This window comes from Panthera pardus, unplaced genomic scaffold (genome assembly GCF_024362965.1).
Source record: "Panthera pardus isolate Hobbes unplaced genomic scaffold, ASM2436296v1 HiC_scaffold_8, whole genome shotgun sequence".
Taxonomy (NCBI): Eukaryota; Metazoa; Chordata; class Mammalia; order Carnivora; family Felidae; genus Panthera; species Panthera pardus.
The window spans coordinates 88,365,963-88,384,508 of NW_026527013.1; the positions used below are offsets into that span (position 1 = coordinate 88,365,963).

The 18,546-nt window shown below is 35.0% G+C and overlaps 1 protein-coding gene across 2 annotated transcripts in view; it reads right to left on the reverse strand.

The window, feature by feature from the left end:
* SEMA3A (semaphorin 3A) overlaps nucleotides 1-14,320 on the reverse strand; it is a 463,579-nt gene extending 449,259 nt beyond the window's left edge. For both annotated transcript variants that reach the window (XM_019451313.2, XM_019451314.2), the window contains exon 1: nucleotides 13,935-14,320. The gene's annotated coding sequence lies outside the window, so the exon portion shown is untranslated. The remainder of the gene's footprint in view (nucleotides 1-13,934) is intronic.
* Nucleotides 14,321-18,546: the final 4,226 nt, after the last annotated feature.

The following is an 18,546-nucleotide window of genomic DNA, read 5'->3' on the forward strand; positions in this document are numbered from 1 at the left end:
CAGTGAGATTTCACATTTGTTAAAATATACCTTGAAATGCAGTTGTAAGGGAGACCCTCCCCTGCCCTCAGTTGCTCACACCTTCTAGTGTCAGTTCCTTCTGGGATTTGGAGCAACACTGAGCACTTTGGCAAATCTAAAAATAATCAGTCCATTAGTATCAAATTGCTTTCCTGAATACAGCAAGGTGCTCTCTCTCTGCCTCCCCAAATGCCAGCCATCCTCCCACATTCTAGTCCACCTCACCCTAATATGTATCATGTTCAAAATACAATGGGAACTTCACTGATTTACTGCTTTCCCTCCAAAGATTGAGGCTGTAAAACATCATTATGTATACAATTACACACAAAACTTTTTGCAACTTTGTCATGTCATTTTACTACAACTATAGGTTGTGAATATACATCTTGGTAAAACAAAACTAGGATATAAAACAAACACAATAAATTGGAATGCATTAACTGACAGGTGACATTTTGCATCTTTCCATTACCATTATTATATATTTTTTGTGAAACACCCAAAATAGAAAACATAAATTTTATAGACTATAAAGGATTATGATTATTCTCCTTATCATTTCATTAAAATTATTTCAATAATAGGGGTTATTTCTATTGATGAGCACACTTAAAGAATAAATCTAAAGTGTTATGTTTAAAAAAGGAAATGCCTTTATCCTTCTGTCTTTGTTATTCTCTGACATTAGATATAAAGTATTTCAGGAAGCCACTATTCTTAAAGTAAGTGATTGTGCCTACATATCTGAAGTTCATTTTAAATATGATTTTAGTAGCAGCTATAGAAAAAGTTTATTTATTTTTCATGTTTCCAGGCTTAAGTAGAAAGTGGTATGTAATGCACTTGTGATTATCAACCTTATAAATGGCACTTTAAAAAAAACATTGTTTAGTTTTTTCCTTACCAAATATATCCCAACATGCTCTTCAAAATATTTTTTCCAATATTGTATCTTTCTATGAACACCTGGAAAATTAATTAGCATCTACATAAAGAAATAGAGTCAAGTGTTCCCTTTCAAAATACATTTTTTTATAGCCACTCATAGAACAATAAGAAAAACATTCTAAAAGATTCTTTTTTGTGCTAAAGAATGCATTCAGTGGGGTCTGCTTTGGGGGATTGTAAGGGGAGAAACCTGGGGTGCTTTAAGGTTAATGGACAGTGATTAAGGTTAATGGCTGAGTGCTTAAGGTTAAGTGCTGTATTTACATAGCTGCCAATTCTCTTTTTGAAAAAAAAGTGTTCATGTCTATCAATCAGTTCCAGCTAATAGCCAATTAAACAGCAAATGGGGTATAGAGACAGAAGGTAAAGACCCCTCAATCTGCATATACAGGGTGGAAACTGTCAATCCTCAATCAAAGAAGTGTTTATTGAACACCTACTTTGCCACGGCTGTGTTGCACACAAAGAAGTAGACGCCCTGGTCTCTGTGTCCAAGAAGCTTAGCATTTAGCAGGGAATGGAAATGCCTCTGTACAGGCAGCTATCAAAGAAATGACCCAAGTAATACATGGTACAGAATTCAGAGCAGGAAAAGATACTACCTAGCTCAAGGCTTCATAGAATTGGGAAGGATGTTTAAATTGTGCCATAAAATAATGGTTTTCCAACAGCTATATTTCATTCTTTCAAAAAGTGTACAACTTCAAGTGTGTCAGGGACAGCATGTGCTATATACATACTTGCTCTGGCAAAGTTTAACCATTCAACTACATCCACAGTTTATCAGTAATATCACTAAGAAATTCACTAGCGAGGAATATTTAATTGCTCTTCTTTTTCTCATGTAAAATCTCAAGATCAACTTAAAACAAGGACAAGGATAACAAAAAAAAAATAGCTAGAGCAAAACGACATTAGCACACTAACTTTGAGTTCAGTGTAAAGGTATTTAGACTAGGTAAGTCAGAAAAGTTTAGGCTAGCGTAAAGGTCTGCAGTATCCGGCAGTTATCCAAGGCAAACTGCATCACTAACCCCCAAATGACAACATGATTAATTATATAAATGTAGTTTACTAAAAGAAGATTAATGTTCATCTCAGCAGCAGCCACTGGGAACAATACTTCATACATGGAGCAGCCTCACTTTCCCTCAATTAGCAACATTCAGTCAGGGCCTTTTCTATTTCTCTTTTCCTTTTTTCACTCCCTCTGAATTTCCAACTCATTTCAGAAGGAAGGTATGCTAGGAGGATGTAGGGGTTAGGGGCTAAGCAGGAACACCTGGAATGGAAGAGAAGGTGAAAAATGGACTTGTAACACATAAGCATGAAAAGCGAATTTTAAAACTTCTCTTAAATACGATTTGCATTCCGTAAGGTTCTTCTATTGGCTGGTTTCAAAATATTTAGAGCATGAGAATAGAACAGGCAAAAGTGAGTGGACAGCAAAAATTGACACCAAGTTGTCATAGATCCTCCTCTCCGGACTAAGAGTGCTAGCCAGGGAGCAGCTTCCTGGGTCAGAGCTGGCCAGAGACCGATCACATCTTAGAGGTGGAAAGGAACGGAGCTCAGCACTTGCGGGGAAGCTCATCTCTTTCAAATTTTTGCTGAAGCTTCAAAAATTAGAAACACGCTTTGAATCAGAGGAATGCTCTTACTAAAATGTAAACACCCGAAGTGTTAAAGGCTTATTAATTAAAATATACCCATCAAACTGTTGAATGATACTCATTCAACATTCTGTGTCTTTGCTTAATTGACTTCCCGTCCAGGACCTAGCAGTAATTACTACACCCAAGGAATGAGTGTTTTGATTTAGGAATTACTGGGGAAGAGGGTGACAATGTCAAAGAGTAAAGACTAAGAGCATGGAGCTTTCTGAACTGAAAAAAAAAAAAAAAACTGCTGCTGTTGGCAGAAGTTCAAGTTTTGGGGTAATCGGAAGTCAGTATGAAGTCTATGAGCAAGGGGGTGACTCAACTGCTGAGAGAAGGGAAGAGAAATTGCTCCCTGAATTGAAAAAAGTTGTGAAGTGAAGGGAAGATTATCAAAGATAAAGTTCCTAACACTCAAAATTTGCTAAAGGTCAATCCCATTCTTTGTATTTCCTAGTTCTCTATGCTTCTCAGTAAAGTCCACCCTAACTGTAGGGGTGATCAATGAAAACATGCTACAGTAAATTTAAGTCTGCACTGATCCATGAGCCATTCAAATGCTCATTACCTCTATCTTCTTTTGCATAAATCTCAATTAATAATGGCTTGTGCTGCACAGGTTGGGATCAAATCTAATTAAGGATACAGACTATTTCAAAGATCTTCTAACTTTGAGATATCTTGTTAAAAGAAATCAAAAGATGCTTTAAGCATAGTATTCAAATTAAGAGATCCAGCCACAGCTGATGTTAAAACTCATTATCTATTAAATAACAAATGTGGTACATAACAAACAAACAAAAAAAGATCTAATAGAAACTTCATATATCTCTGACAAATTTTCCAAAGACTTATAGCTCTAATTTCAAAAGGAACATGAACTAATTACAATACGTTTTTTTTATTTCTTTAAGTAACATCATTCTTAATGTGGTTTCATATTTTTTCTCTTATTACACATAATTTAAGATAAATTAAGTTCACTATTTGTAGCTAATTACACTGTACCATCTCCATTTCATTATGGGGTCTACAGTTTGACAGAATAAAAAATTATCTAGAATAGAAAAAAAGGCAAATTATTATCTATTTAAAGTGCAAGAAATGGTTTTTAATTCCTTAATTCATGATCAGCACTTAACAGAAACCAGAAAAATTAACTAAAAGAATCAATGTCCTTTTTTTCAATATTCAAATAACTTGAGGATATTTAATTACTCAGGAGTTTATTAATTCAGTCAAGACTGACTTTAAGTCATCAAATGTAGTATAAAAAATAAAATTTTTTAAATATCAGCACACATCTCTATAAGAGTAATATATCCTTGTTATCTTACTCAAAGTTTTTAAATTAAGTTTTAAACAGTGCTGTTCATTATTACAAATGAAATGATGTGTGTATACATATTTTAAATTAGAAACCAAAGAAACTAGGTGCATTATCTATTTAAAACTTCTCATTTTACAAGTAAAAATGTAGCTGTTATTAAATGATACATGTTTTTAAATGATCTGTCCATGCTAATTTTAACTTTATACAAGTATAATCTCTGAAATTTGGTAAGTTGTCTAGTCATTATCTAAGACTATGTATATAAATGCACACACATTTTATAATTACTGTATAGCTAATATCTATTCCTAGACAGTAAACTAGTAGATACAACCTGAATAGCATATTGTTTCTTAGTGTTCACTTGTTTAAATATCACTAATATAAATTCCATTTTTAAAACATTATTTATTTTGAGAGAGACAGTGTGTGCGCACGAGTCGGGGAGGGGCAAAGAGACAGGGAGAGAGAGAATCCCAGGCAGGTTCCACATTGTCAGTGCAGAGCCCCATGCAGGGCTCGAACTTACAAACCATGAGATCATGACCTGAGACGAAATCCAGAGCCAGACGCTTAACAGACTGAGCCGCTCAGGTGCCCCAATATAAATTCTTAGCAGTGCTTTGAGAAGTAATTAGGATTGGGAACCACAATAACAAATGCACTCAAAATGTTTTTAACGTGCCCAGCCCTTAGTCCTTTCAGAAAAAAATAGCTTGAGTCAATCCTTAAACTTTAATGGTCACAGTTGCAGTTGCAGGAACTTGCCAAGTTATCATCTGCCCATGATACTGCTTCTCTCCAGAAAAGCCAGAGTTCCTGCCAAATGCACTTTCTTCCCCTAAGACATGCTGACATATAACATTATTGCTGCAGCCACAAGTGACGTACCATGGATGGGTCCTATTAGCCTGTTCCCATATCAAAGGTGGTCCTCCAGAACTAGTATCCTGAGCTTTGGAAGCAATTCCAGGCGTATCTTATGTGAAGCCTTAAGTATTTAAAGCAGTTACATAATTGATTCTGAGCTTTAGTCTTAGAAAATGTAGTCTTCACCTTCCTCAGTCTAATCTCATATAAAGGATAGAAATTTCCCTTGGATCTAGATCTTTTTCAGCCCTTCAAAATGTTGGTGTGTAGGTATATATAGTTTTTAAAGTTTACAGAGGGGCAGAGATGCTTAAAATATTTTGGAAGCAAAATCAAAACGACAAATGACAGCAGGTCTCTGTGCAATAAGTATAACTGCAAATGAGGTTTTTAGTTTTTGTAGACAGAATGGAAATATGCCATGGCAGTCCTTCAAACGAATCTTCTCGAACTTCATGTTAACTATCTGTGGATAGAGAATACAATGCACTTTCCCCTTTGTCATGCCAATTTCATCTTTTATGAGCTGTCTAGTTCTATTTTCCTGGAAACATGATAAAAATTAAAAGGCTAATGGTATTACTAGGAAAAGTTACCTATGGCACAAAGGACCTTGACTGCTACGCTGTATATAGACTGGGAAAATTGTAAATATCTGATAGTAAGACTCCTGACAGGTTTCCCCGAGTATGGTGACTATTTTCACTGGGCAGACCACCTGCAGGAACTTAGCTGTACCCCTGTTGTAACAGAAGATATCGGTTTCCTCAGGGAACAGGGTTTCTAATCCTGTGTTTCCCCTACCCCCCGCCCCCATTTTGATCTTCTCTGCTGTCACAAGGGGAGCCGCTGATGCTGTCCTGCTGGCAGTCTGTTGTCATCTCTTATCCTACCTCCTTCCCAGTGGGCTAGTGTCAGCAATAGCCAATGGCAGTTTTGTGAGTCTAGTGGTTTTGGAGAGTCTAAAAAGATTCCATGTGGGCAATATACAACCCAAGTCATACTAATAAAATAAATGTTTGGGTCTTGTCATAATAAAAAAAGCAAACTTCACAATTTCCAAAATGAACAAATTAAAAAAAAAAAGGTTAATAACATTATTTTAAAAACTTGTAGTCTACCTACAAGATCTCTATGTAATGCTGTCCGTAGCCACAGTCATTGTTTAAAGTAACACATTAAATATAAAAATACAGTGTTTCTATAGCAGCAGAGAATAGCAAGTGATTACTATAAATATTCAAAACTCTAAAGCAGCCAAAGTAAGCCAGGAAACAATTATTTGAAATTCACAGATTTTTTTTTCCTGTTGGTGCACACAAAAGTTTGTGATGAAATTTGTTTTTTAAATTATGAACTATAGTTCTTTAAATAAAAGAAAAATCATTTTTATTTAAGAGAGCTATTACTGTGGAATGGATAATAGAAATCATTCATACACGGACGTATTTGCTTTGACACAAACTACACACACAAGGAGCAAGTTATTTATTACATTATTGTAACAGAAATTAATGAATATGCCTAAAAACATGATATAAATACAAGGTCTGATATAAAATATACATCTTTTTCTACATGATAAAATCATCTATAACATTTGTATTCTCCTAAAGGTACCAAAGTAAAATGCCTTCTTGAAACACATGGCATTGATATCACACCCATTTCTTATATTTTCTTGAATCAAAATATGATGGCAATACTAAGACTTTTGTCAGGTAGGAGTCTTACCACATATATGGTGTATACGTGCATCCTTAAGGTCCATAATGTATTGAAATAGTTTGAGTCTCTAAATTCCAGTCCAAAGGACTGGAACTATAAAAAAAATAGCCTCTGTCCCAAGCTACCCTGCATGTGGGCATCCCAGCATGTTTGTGCACATTTGCTGCTTTCAGATAGTATATCAGCCTCTTGGAAATACTTTCATTAGTTTAATGTTATTCATAAAATTGAGAAAGTAAAACACATTGTTTATCTGTAAACTGCAAAGGACAAACCTCTTTTGCTATCAATATGAAGATTAAATGAGATAATATAAATGACAGGACACCCTGTAGTTACTTTACATTTCTATATTCACCCACGTATATTTGCTTTTGTATCTTCAAGGTAATGAAATGAGTGCACATAAGCTTTTCTTGCTCAAATTTTCATTTTGTATAAATTAAATACTTGGTCACAAAATCAGCCTTGTTTCTTTTTTTAATGTTTATTTATTTATTTTTCCAATATATGAAATTTATTGTCAAATTGGTTTCCATACAACACCCAGTGCTCATCCCAAAAGGTGCCCTCCTCAATACCCATCCCCCACCCTCCCTTCCCTCCCACCCCCCATCAACCCTCAGTTTGTTCTCAGTTTTTAACAGTCTCTTATGCTTTGGCTCTCTCCCACTCTAACCTCTTTTTTTTTTTTCCTTCCCCTCCCCCATGGGTTTCTGTTACGTTTCTCAGGATCCACATAAGAGTGAAACCATATGGTATCTGTCTTTCTCTGTATGGCTTATTTCACTTAGCATCACACTCTCCAGTTCCATCCACGTTGCTACAAAAGGCCATATTTCATTCTTTCTCATTGCCACGTAGTATTCCATTGTGTATATAAACCACAATTTCTTTATCCATTCATCAGTTGATGGACATTTAGGCTCTTTCCATAATTTGGCTATTGTTGAGAGTGCTGCTATAAACATTGGGGTACAAGTGCCCCTATGCATCAGTACTCCTGTATCCCTTGGGTAAATTCCTAGCAGTGCTATTGCTGGGTCATAGGGTAGGTCTATTTTTAATTTTCTAAGGAACCTCCACACTGCTTTCCAGAGCGGCTGCACCAATTTGCATTCCCACCAACAATGCAAGAGGGTTCCCATTTCTCCACATCCTCTCCAGCATCTATAGTCTCCTGAAAATCAGCCTTGTTAAAATATACTTCTAACATTATTTAAGAAGTGAAAAAAAATGAATGTATTAGTGTTATACTATCTCATAGGGTAGCTAAGAGCAAAGATGCCAATATATGTCAATGTTTTATGTGAATATGAAGATATTTTTGTTAGTACAGCATTCCTGTTCTTCACCATGTGTCAGGCAATTGTTGGCTAGGACTATAGGGTAAACGAAGCTGAATTCCAGGATTCAGTTTTAGAGGCTCACTTTTAAATGGTAAAGGTTTTTGGATTCCTTTGTTAATTTTCTTTCATTTCTTAAATCCTTCAGAACAGGACTGAAAAGAGACCCACCAAGAAATGGAAAAATCAAATATGAATCCCTCATTAAGCTCACAAATTAAGGAAATTGAGAAGTGTTTGTTCACGCCAAGACATAATTTTTCATGGAAACTCCTCTTTTGTTAAATGAAACTCAGGCTGAGATAAAAGTTTTCTGATTAAACATCACTGAAATATATTTTAATATAGGGGAGAAAATATGTGTGATGGTTTATACAACATAAGTTATACCAAACATAGAGTCCTCCACACATACAAAACCCTTTAAAAGCCAGGCAAGTCCTGAATGAGACATCAGATGCTGAGCTGATGCACTCTCATGGCCTTCTATGTCTCATAAAAATTTCTCATTTTTCCTGGTCACTTTACAAAGAGCTTTTCACAATTCTTTCGTGTGCAAATAAATCAAAAAATGTTGAATGGCCGATATTCTATACATTTTAAAAACGACCGAATAATTGTCTAAAAGAGGACCTGAACCCCAGTGTTCTACTTCATGTTCAGTATTCCACTTATAAGGATTTTAGTTTTGTAATTCAGTCAAACCCAAGTTTAAATACTAACATGGATATGTGTACTTAGTAGCAGATGGTTATCTAGGGAAAATAAATTCTAGAATGACTGAAAATACAGTTTATCAGGAAAGTTATGATGAAGCATGTGTAATTTGTACAATATTAAGGAACAAAACAAAATGAAGTTGACTGCTAATGAAACGCCTCTTTGAAACCCTGAGTTTGTCGCACCTCCAACTTTAACTCTGAACACACAGCAATGATAAAATGTACTTCATAACAAAATTAAAAATTCATGCCACTCTCTAAACAGGATATAGGTGTCAATGAGCCTAAAATGAAGAGAATATTTAATATTAAGCAATATTAAGAAGAATTTTTGGATATTGGTTGCAGAAGTAAACCCATGGTAGCTAGGAGTCTGATTTGTGTAGGGAAACTGGGACCAAGAGCCTTCCTTCCACACAAAGCAAGGACATGCATGAATCGAGTTGTGGTTGACTGCTGGTTTTGGCTTCAAGATGTATGAGACTATAGCAATTGTGACCACCAGATATGAACGGAACTGTCCGTCAGCACAATGTCTAAACCTACAGTGTTCTCAGTATTTCCCTGGAACATAAGCCAGTAGTAAGTAAGCCAGTATGAGACAATATCAGAATTAATTGTAGACTGGACCCCTGATAGAAGGCTTGGGATGAGTCAGGCCAAAAAAAGGAGGGGGATGGGATTAGGAGACCCTCCCAGTGAAGATGACCCTACAAATGAAAATGAAGTGTTGTCTGGATAATCCAAAAAGGATTTATGAGGGTAAGATTAACTTCAAGAAGCTAGCCTGTTGAACTCTTTGAGTTATGACAGTGATAGGGAAGTCTCTGATCGAAGTTTTTCAAGTAATCATCAATCCTCAAGGTTTTTAGGGCTTTCAGATCTTGTCACTAAAGATTAATTCTCTTAGGATCTTAAGATTAGTTTGAAAAAAAAAATTACTTGTTTTCTTCTCTGTCTTCTTTTGTATAAAAACAGTCTATGGTTTTATAAATGCCAAACATATTTAAATATCTTCATCCCATACCTTTTTTTTCATCAGATATCTTTTATCAACACAAAAGGATATATGAGAATTAAAGTAACATTTTTACATATCCAGTTTTTTAAAAAGTGGGTTGGGTTCGCTAAAAATTTGAAGTAATTTCCTCATTTTCATTAAATTTGCCATGCATAAAACTGCTTGTGTATATAGAAGTGGATCTCTCACCTTAACAATTATGATAAGATAGGCTTTTAGAAATAAAAAACTCCCTGTAAAATGAATATTCTGTCTTTATCTGGGAGAAGATACACAAGCCCATAATGACAAAAGTTATATTATGAAATAGAAGGGTTTTTTTTATCATAAATATTTTGTTTTTGAGTTCTCTACAAAGAATATTCTCAATCATATTGATAAAGGTCTGTCTGGGGGAGAAAGTGTTCCAGCAGAGGGTCATACGACAGATATAGTTCCTTGGAAAATCTGTATCTGAAATAAAATATTTCAAATAGGTTTTTTCTAGGCTATGCTTACATGACACAAGTATTCACAGATAAAGAGAAATTCAATGATCATTCTATTAAAAAAAAATCCAGATGGTCCTACTAAGTAACTAAGGCCTGAAAATCTTGAAGAGTGAATAACTGCTCACTTTTTTTCACTGCCGTAGTGGTTGGTGGGAATGTGTTTAGGTGACTCTCATTCAGAGACCATTGTGATTAGCATCACCCCTGTTAAGTTCAACAGTGGATTGGTTGGAAATATCCTGAGTTGACAAACTCTTCTCAGAGACCTAACACGAATGGAAAATTAACAATTGAGTGAGGGTAGAAGGACCAGTTCTTCTCCCAATGAGATAATAGCTATAACTATTGAAATGAGATAATGTAACTATTGAAATGTACTATTACAACTATTGAAATGTAACTATGAAATGAGATAATAGCTGTAACTCCCATACTTGTCGTAAAACCTCTGAAAAGTAGTAGGGTCTATACATACTGAATGATGATGTAAACTGAAGTGTGGTCTTACTCACTGGCATTTAACGATTTATGTTTTGTTTGATTGGGTCATCTATCTATTTCTATTTATAAATCTCTTTCAGAATTCAAGTCGTCCTGATCAGGTGATCAGAGATAAAGTCAACTTGGCATTGATAACGAAGTCACCTGTTAGGGAAGCAGTGCAGTCTAGTGTTTAGATTTATCTGTCCTCATGCAAAGTTAATTTGAATCCAAGTTCCACTGCTTACCAACTACATGGCACTGGTCAAGTTCTTCAACCCCTCTGGTTTTACTTTTATAAATGGGAATAGAAACAGTACCTACTTCATTGGGCTATCAGGACTAAATAAATCATGGGTACCAAATGCTCAGGGCAGTGTTTGGTTCCTTGCAAGTGCCCAATTCATGTTATTCATAGCACCCTACCTGGAAATGGTTGGCTTCTGATTCATAACAAAAATGGAAGCCTGGATAGAAGAGTACCCGGAAGACACTGTGGGCACTGATAAGGTGGGAGCACATCTAGGAAGCATTGTACCCGTTGTACAGTTGGCCACACTGTCTCTTCCTTGAGTGACCACTGAAATTTCACTGTCTTTTTCCCCATACTCTCTATCTTGATATGTAACATAGTTCCTTTGTTTTAAGTGAAAATGGAGTTATTAAATCCTGTGTTGATTTATGGTTAAAAATTAAAATTCTTCAAGGAAGCAGATCTCTTAGAATAAGTTGATATATCCTGTGATTTCTAAAAATTTTCCTCCAAGTATTTTAGAATTTGTGTGAATAAATATAGTGTATATATTTTCCACTTACTTCCATTATTTGTATTGTCGAATTATTCCTACTGCAATCTTATTTGAGAACATGTACAGATAAAGCCACAGCGACACAGAACACTTACATAAATGAAAAGACAAGGGTATTTATTTAAAATGTAATTTGTCAATTGCTTAAATTTCAACAGGATATTTATTAGTAAAATGTAATTCCTGTAAAAAAAGTATTTGTTTTACTTTTAAGTTAGACTTAACCTTAATGCTTTTCAGCATAAGATTTAACTGGGATGGTTATAACAAAGCCACTGTTGTAAATTATAGATGACTCAATTGCTTCTTTGAGGATATCAATAGATGTAATTGCTGTCTTATCACCACTTAGCTACATATCCTTAAATGAATTTCACCATTGGTGAAAAATCATTATTTGCATGAGTTCTTTGTGTATATTTACTTGCTGGCATATAGCTACCATTTAAGCATAATAAATCTTGTGTAAAATATCAAACCCTTCCTGTCACTCCATCTTTATTCCCACAGTGACTCTTCAAATTTATTAAATTAACTGCAACTTAAGCAAAGGCGATATATTCTAACTCTTTGGATAAAGTGTAAAGTTCTCATTCATCATTCTATGCCTTCAATAATAAGCTTGAATGATTTTTTCACTTACTTATTTTTTTACCGAACCAAATATTCCAACCAATGTGCTATCATCATATAAAATTAACCACAAAGTATTTAAAAAGTGCAGCATAGTACCACTTGATTTTTATTATACTTTGAAAGGCAAATGAAGTAAATCAAGGAGAAACAAATCTAAAGGCAGTGCTGAAGTGAAGTCCAGCCTTTGAAAAAGGCTTCCTATTAATCACAGACCTGACCTTTTCATTAAGGGGCACTTGTTGGAGTCATTGACACGGTTACAGCATTCATATGTGTGAACTGTACTCCATGGTATTCATGTACTGGGGAAGGCATAGTGAAATTAGATTCTCTCCCTGTAGGGGGTAGACATTGACCGCTATTCAATGCCAACAATTGTCGGTTTAAGTATTTCATGAAGAATGACTTTTAAACTGCATTTACTCTACCATCAGTAATGTCAAATGCAATTCTTAAAGAAATATATTTAACAAGCAATAATTAATTAAACCTCTCATAGCAGCAACTTTATCCGAGATAAATCATTTCTGAATATACACAAAGGAGTCATCAGGATTCTACCGTCATGGTTTTTAAACCATCAATTTCAATGATGTCCATCTGTAATAGTTAGAAAACAAAAACAAAACGCTGGCCGGTAGGGAATTATTTAAACAATGCAACAGTGTTTTATCCAGTTTCACCTGTCTATGTACCCTATATATGTACATTGTCTTTTGAGACAACAATGCCTTCCAGACTAATTTTTTAAAAAAGCCTAAGTTAAAAAAAATCCTTGAATGATTGCAAAGAGCTATTATGACGTGCTGACAGTTTTTAACTGCATCCTTTTTAATATTATTATCTTTGGGCAATATGTGATGCATTGAATTTAGAATCCTAACTGGAATCTTTGTCAGAGCATATGTCCCATGCGTTTATTTCCTACATGGAACATCATACATTTGAACAGCAAACACATTCTTTCACATTGGCTGACATTCCACCTGAAAAAGTCCACCACAGTTAGCTTGTTAACACAATTCAGGATATATGGTATAGTAGTAAAAAGATTCCCCATAGCCAAGTAAAAATCAGAGTAGGGGGCTCAAGGAACAGGGCTGCATTTAGATCAAATCTGAACTTGAAGTTCAAATATAGTTTAATAGTGAATCTCAAGTTGTAAATGCAAAGTAAACGCAAAGTGAAGGCTGCTTTAAACCAAGCATGAAAGACCAAAAAGTCAAAGTTGAGATTTCCTACATCTGGCTTTAATATCTTTTCCTATGCTATCAGACAAATGACCTTTGTTTTGTTTTGTTTGTTTAAAAATTCATTATCATTGTCATTGCTGCTACAACTTAATACTGCGTTTAGTTTTTAGCATCTTTTCTTTGGTAAGAGATTGAGCTGTAGAATGGATTTGTTGAGCAAAAATTTCAGGCAAATGCCACACATTAGCAAACAGTGACATAACAATACAGCTATGCAGAAAAGTTGAAAACTATTTTCGAGTAAAGTATGTGCTTCTTACATATTTTTTTTATTGTCAGAACTGTGACGAAACACTTGCTACCATCATTCCTGACAGCAATAAAGGACATTTCACCCAGAAATAGTGAGTAATATGCCAGGCTACAGGATTGAATTAGCAATATTATTAGCACCACATTTTAGTTCCGAGACCTTCTGAATGAGGAAGGCACTTGCAGAGTATTTAAGCTTCAGTGACAGTGCCAAGGCACTGTGCAAAACGAAACCGGAGGAAATCCACAGGGTTATGAACGCAGGCTTTTTGCTAGTTCACTTTTGCAGTCTTTAGAGGATTCCCTGAGAGTAAACATCCTTAATTAATTCCCAAGTAAAAGAAGAATAAATTTTCCACTTACTGCATTTGCTGTCCTTTGTCCACACGCTGAAGTCAAAGAGCTGTTCTGCTGTTCTTACCTAGCTCCAGGTTGCCCTCCGGATTAGGCATAAACGTGAGCGGCAAGAAGCGTGTTGACTCTGTAACTGTACAAGGAGCAGCCCATCTCACTGCTGCTAGCGAGCCGGTCAGGACAGAGTGCTAAACTTCAGCATGAGAGCACAGCATCTATTACCCCTGAGGCTCTACCATTTCACCTACACCTGGGCGGATCTATCAAGCTTCATCTCTATTAGAGCTATTTGACTCTGTGGTTTAAGAGGGAGGAGGAAAAAAAAAAAAAGAGGCTTGCCGTTGTCACACTTGTTTCCTATTAAAAGGCCTTACGGTGGATTGAGTAATTGTGTACGAAGGTAGTCTGGCTGGCAGATGTGTGCAGCCCCAGCGGAGCCCTAGATTCAAGGCAGATGGGTTGTACCAGGGCGCAAACAACATTGAGAGAGAGAGAGGCGTGATTAAAACAGCAGGCCTCTGTTTTATAGTGCTGGAAGTGGGGTAGCATTAAAGCTCCTGGGAATCAGAGTTCCCCAAATGGCACTACTCTATAGAAAGAAAAACAATAAATTCAATAAAAAAGAAAGATGTTCAAGCTACAGAAGTTATAGAGGTATTTATAATATTCACTTTAACTATTAATGAAGGATTAAATGAAGCACCTTTCCCCCAATACTCCAACTGAACTTAATTAAAACTACTCAATCATGGGTCATCATGGGTTATTGATAGTGTTAATGTGATGGATTTGAAACAGATCCCTCATTCTGCCGCATAAGCCATGGTTATCTTTTTAATCTGAATTAAATTGCTTTAAGGAGATTTACACTGTCAGGCAGATTGACATTCTGCAATAGGACTTTTTTTTTTTGTTTTTTTTTTTTTTAATGTGGTTGAGGCCAATGGTTAAAAAAAAAAAAAAAAATCCGCTTGTAGGTATTTCTGCCTGCATACCACACATTATCTCAAGCACCTTAACCCATGGAAACTTTAGGGCTTTCTGTGTCACCTCTCTGACAATCAAAACTAATCAGAATGTGTATAATAATAATAATCAGAATGAATATAATTCACTTTCCCAAATCAGAATCGTTTGATCTATTTTCCTATGTTGTTGAGAGCTACTTCCCTTTGTTAAATAGTGCACAACTACTATTATTAATAATGATGATGGTAATTAAACAGTTGCTACATGCATTATCTCTTTTGAGTCCTACAATGACACCTTAAGGTCAATATTGCTATTATTATCTCTCTTTTTTTCACCTGAGGGAAAGAGTTGGAGTTGGTCACATAGTATGATTTGTAAGCACAATACCATTGGATCTGACTCTAGAATCTTCACTCTTCACTATGTCATACAGTCTCTGTACAAAATAAATTTTATCCTGCACAAAATAAATGATTTTCATCGCTTTCTTTTATAGAAAACTTGGAATGGATTTTTTCTTTTATTTCTCTTGGTAGTTATAATTTAGAACTAAATACTCAAGCTTTGTGTGTCCAAATAGAAATATTGTCCAGCCCACAGAGAAGTTGCACTAATGGTTCTAAGGATCAATGAGGGGAAGAATTGCTTAAGAACATGTAATTTAAAAATAATTCATTGACACAGTTTCTTATAGTTAAAACATTTGAGCCAATGTTTCTTTAATTTTTTAAAATGTTTTATTAATTTTTGAGAGAGTGCAAGTGGGGGAGGGTGAGAGAGAGGGGGGACAGAGGATCTGTAGCGGGCTCTACGCTAAGAGCCGCTAGCCGGATGTGGGGCTTGAAGTCACAAACCTCGAGATTATCACCTAAGCCAAAGCTGGACGCTCAACCAACTGAGCCACCCAGGTGCCCCAGCAAATGTTTCTTAATATTTCTAACTAGTACACGGCAAGTTAGTGGAAGAAGGAAGAACTAAGAATTTCAATAAATAAATAAATTCTTAATTTTATATTCATTTTACACATTTCCCTAAATCAATCCAAATCTATTTTTTGAGTAATAATTTCTTATTCTCCCTCTAATGTTTTACCATTTTCCAGTGAATTAATGCTATATTTGCTCTAATAGAAGCTTTTTTTACTCAGTGGTAAAATTATATTACGGAGTATATGAAAAAAAATTTGTTAAAAACCCCTCTCACTTTATTTCTAGAGACAAAAAGACAGAAAATAAGTCTGAAAATAAATTTATACTTCCATGAAAATTTTATTTAAATAATGAAACTTAGGGGCGCCTGGGTGGCTCAATACGTTAAATGTCCGACTTCAGCTCAGATCATGATCTCACACTCCGTGAGTTCAAGCCCTACATCGGGCTCTGTGCTGACAACTCAGAGCCTGGAGCCCGCTTCAGATTCTGTATCTCCCCCTCTCTCTGCCCCTCCCCTGTTCATGCTCTGTCTCTCTCTGTCTCAAAAATAAATAAAAACATTTAAAAATTTTTAAACAATGAAACTTAGATTTATTTAAAAGTTTTGTCAAAGATAAACAAAATAAAAATCTGGTCATGAATAACAGCATGGTCTTATGCTATATGCCACATTATACTGACATCCATATTTATAGTCCTCCGACTTTGGATGTTTATAATACTCTGCTAAATATTAGCAAAAATGTATTCCTTATATTTCTACCCAAGATATGAGAATAAGAATAAATATGCTTTAAAATGCAAAAAAAAAAAAATTAAGTATTAAAAGATGATGAAGGAGAAATATAAGGTATCATAAAAGTGGGTATTGAGTACCAAGAAAAAGGAGCAGAGATAAAAACAAGGAGTAGAGATAAAAATACTGGAGACAAAGCAGACTGTGACTTAAATGTAACCCAAGGGGCCAATGCAACTTGAAGAGACCTAAATGGTTAACTACTGTTTGTACATAGTCACCATTAAGGAGAGGGCCTTTTAAACAATGTCTGGTTATTTTACAGTGTGTGTTTCTATGTGCAAAGATTTGGATGTCCTAAAGACATTATAAGCAAACATTGATATTCAAGTTACAGAAAATATGCTACTGAAAGAATACAGATGTACCTATAGAAATACTTACTGAACAGGAGAGCAATTAATCTTAATTTTCTGTAGTTGGATTTAAGTAAATTAGGTTAAAGTTTATCTGTGACAATTTGAAATCTGTTTGATGAACATCAGCCAAACTTTAGCATTTTCAGAGTTCAAAAATTTTCATTGGAAAAACAAACAAAACTACATCATGGTTTTATATAAAATGCCATGAATACCTTCATTGTGATTTTTTTTTTTTTTTTTTTGTATCTTGGCTGAAAATGGGACATATTGGAAACATCCCAAGAAACAATGTCCTGGGGAGTTTCCAGTCTAACTTATATACCAAAGTTTGGGTAAGAATTGGAGAAGCATACAGACTTTACTGTGATTTATTTCTAGGTTTATTCACAACCAATCATATAAGCCTATTCTCAAGAGAGTCTTTTATACCAAATGTTGTCTAATTTATGAACTAATGATCTAATGCTTGCTGTTCCCCACCCGCCTTAGGAAGGTAAAAATCAGAATTTTCCCAAAAACAAACCCCTTGTCACTGATTTTCACTCCTTTGCATTGAGTTTGTCACCATCCCACCTACACACAGTATCCTCATTAGTTGTCCTGATAGTGACTATGGGCACTGTGGCGATCATATGTGGATGTGATGTTTGATTCGTAAGATTGTTTCAATAAATTCCAAATGTGATCTGCCATTTCCAATTCATTATCAAAATATTTTGTTAAAAATAATGTACAAATATTTCTGTTTTATATTTTTATTCAAATATTTAAGATATTATGTAAATGAAACCAAAATTCATGGTATTTTTATATTATCTGGTTCAAGATTTTATTTAAAAAAAAAAAAAAACAAACATGTGTGTGACTTGGGCCAAGATTTAAAGCCCAAATGGTGAATAATTTGCGTTCCAAACTGCTTACTTTCGAGTTTAAGGCAATAAAAAAAAAAAAAAAATGCTTGTGCTGATCCCTGGTAGCAAGTCAGTATTTCTGAATAAAATTGCTTCAACTCTTAAATGTAAATACCCTTTATATGAATTATCTTCAACAATATTCCATATCCTTCCATGTTTCTAACCCATGGTTTCAATACTTGGCCTTGTTAACAAAAGAAATGAAACACACAGAGCCTCATTAAAGCGTGAGATCAATTGTGTCTTCTACATAGAAGTGTTTTTATCTAGTGTGGTTTAGGTGGTTGCAATTGTATGTAAGGTGAAGATGGGGCAGAAAGTTGTATTCCTGCTGGTTCTAGAACAGGGGAAATTGTTATTTTTTTGGTTGTTGTTGACTCTACAGCTCTAAAATACATCATGCATTGGCAGAAAAAAAAAGTGTATATCCCAAACATTAAGTATTCTATTAACTTGATGATATGATTTTAATAGTACAGGATAATATGTCAGTAAGACAGGGTGCACAGGATTAGAGCAGAGGAAATATCTCTATCAGTAGTTCTGAAAAAAAGTATACCTACGTTTGTCAGGTAGATGTGAATAATCAAGAATTTCACAAATACTTAGGAGAATTTTTTTTTTTTTATGAGACCAGGCATGATA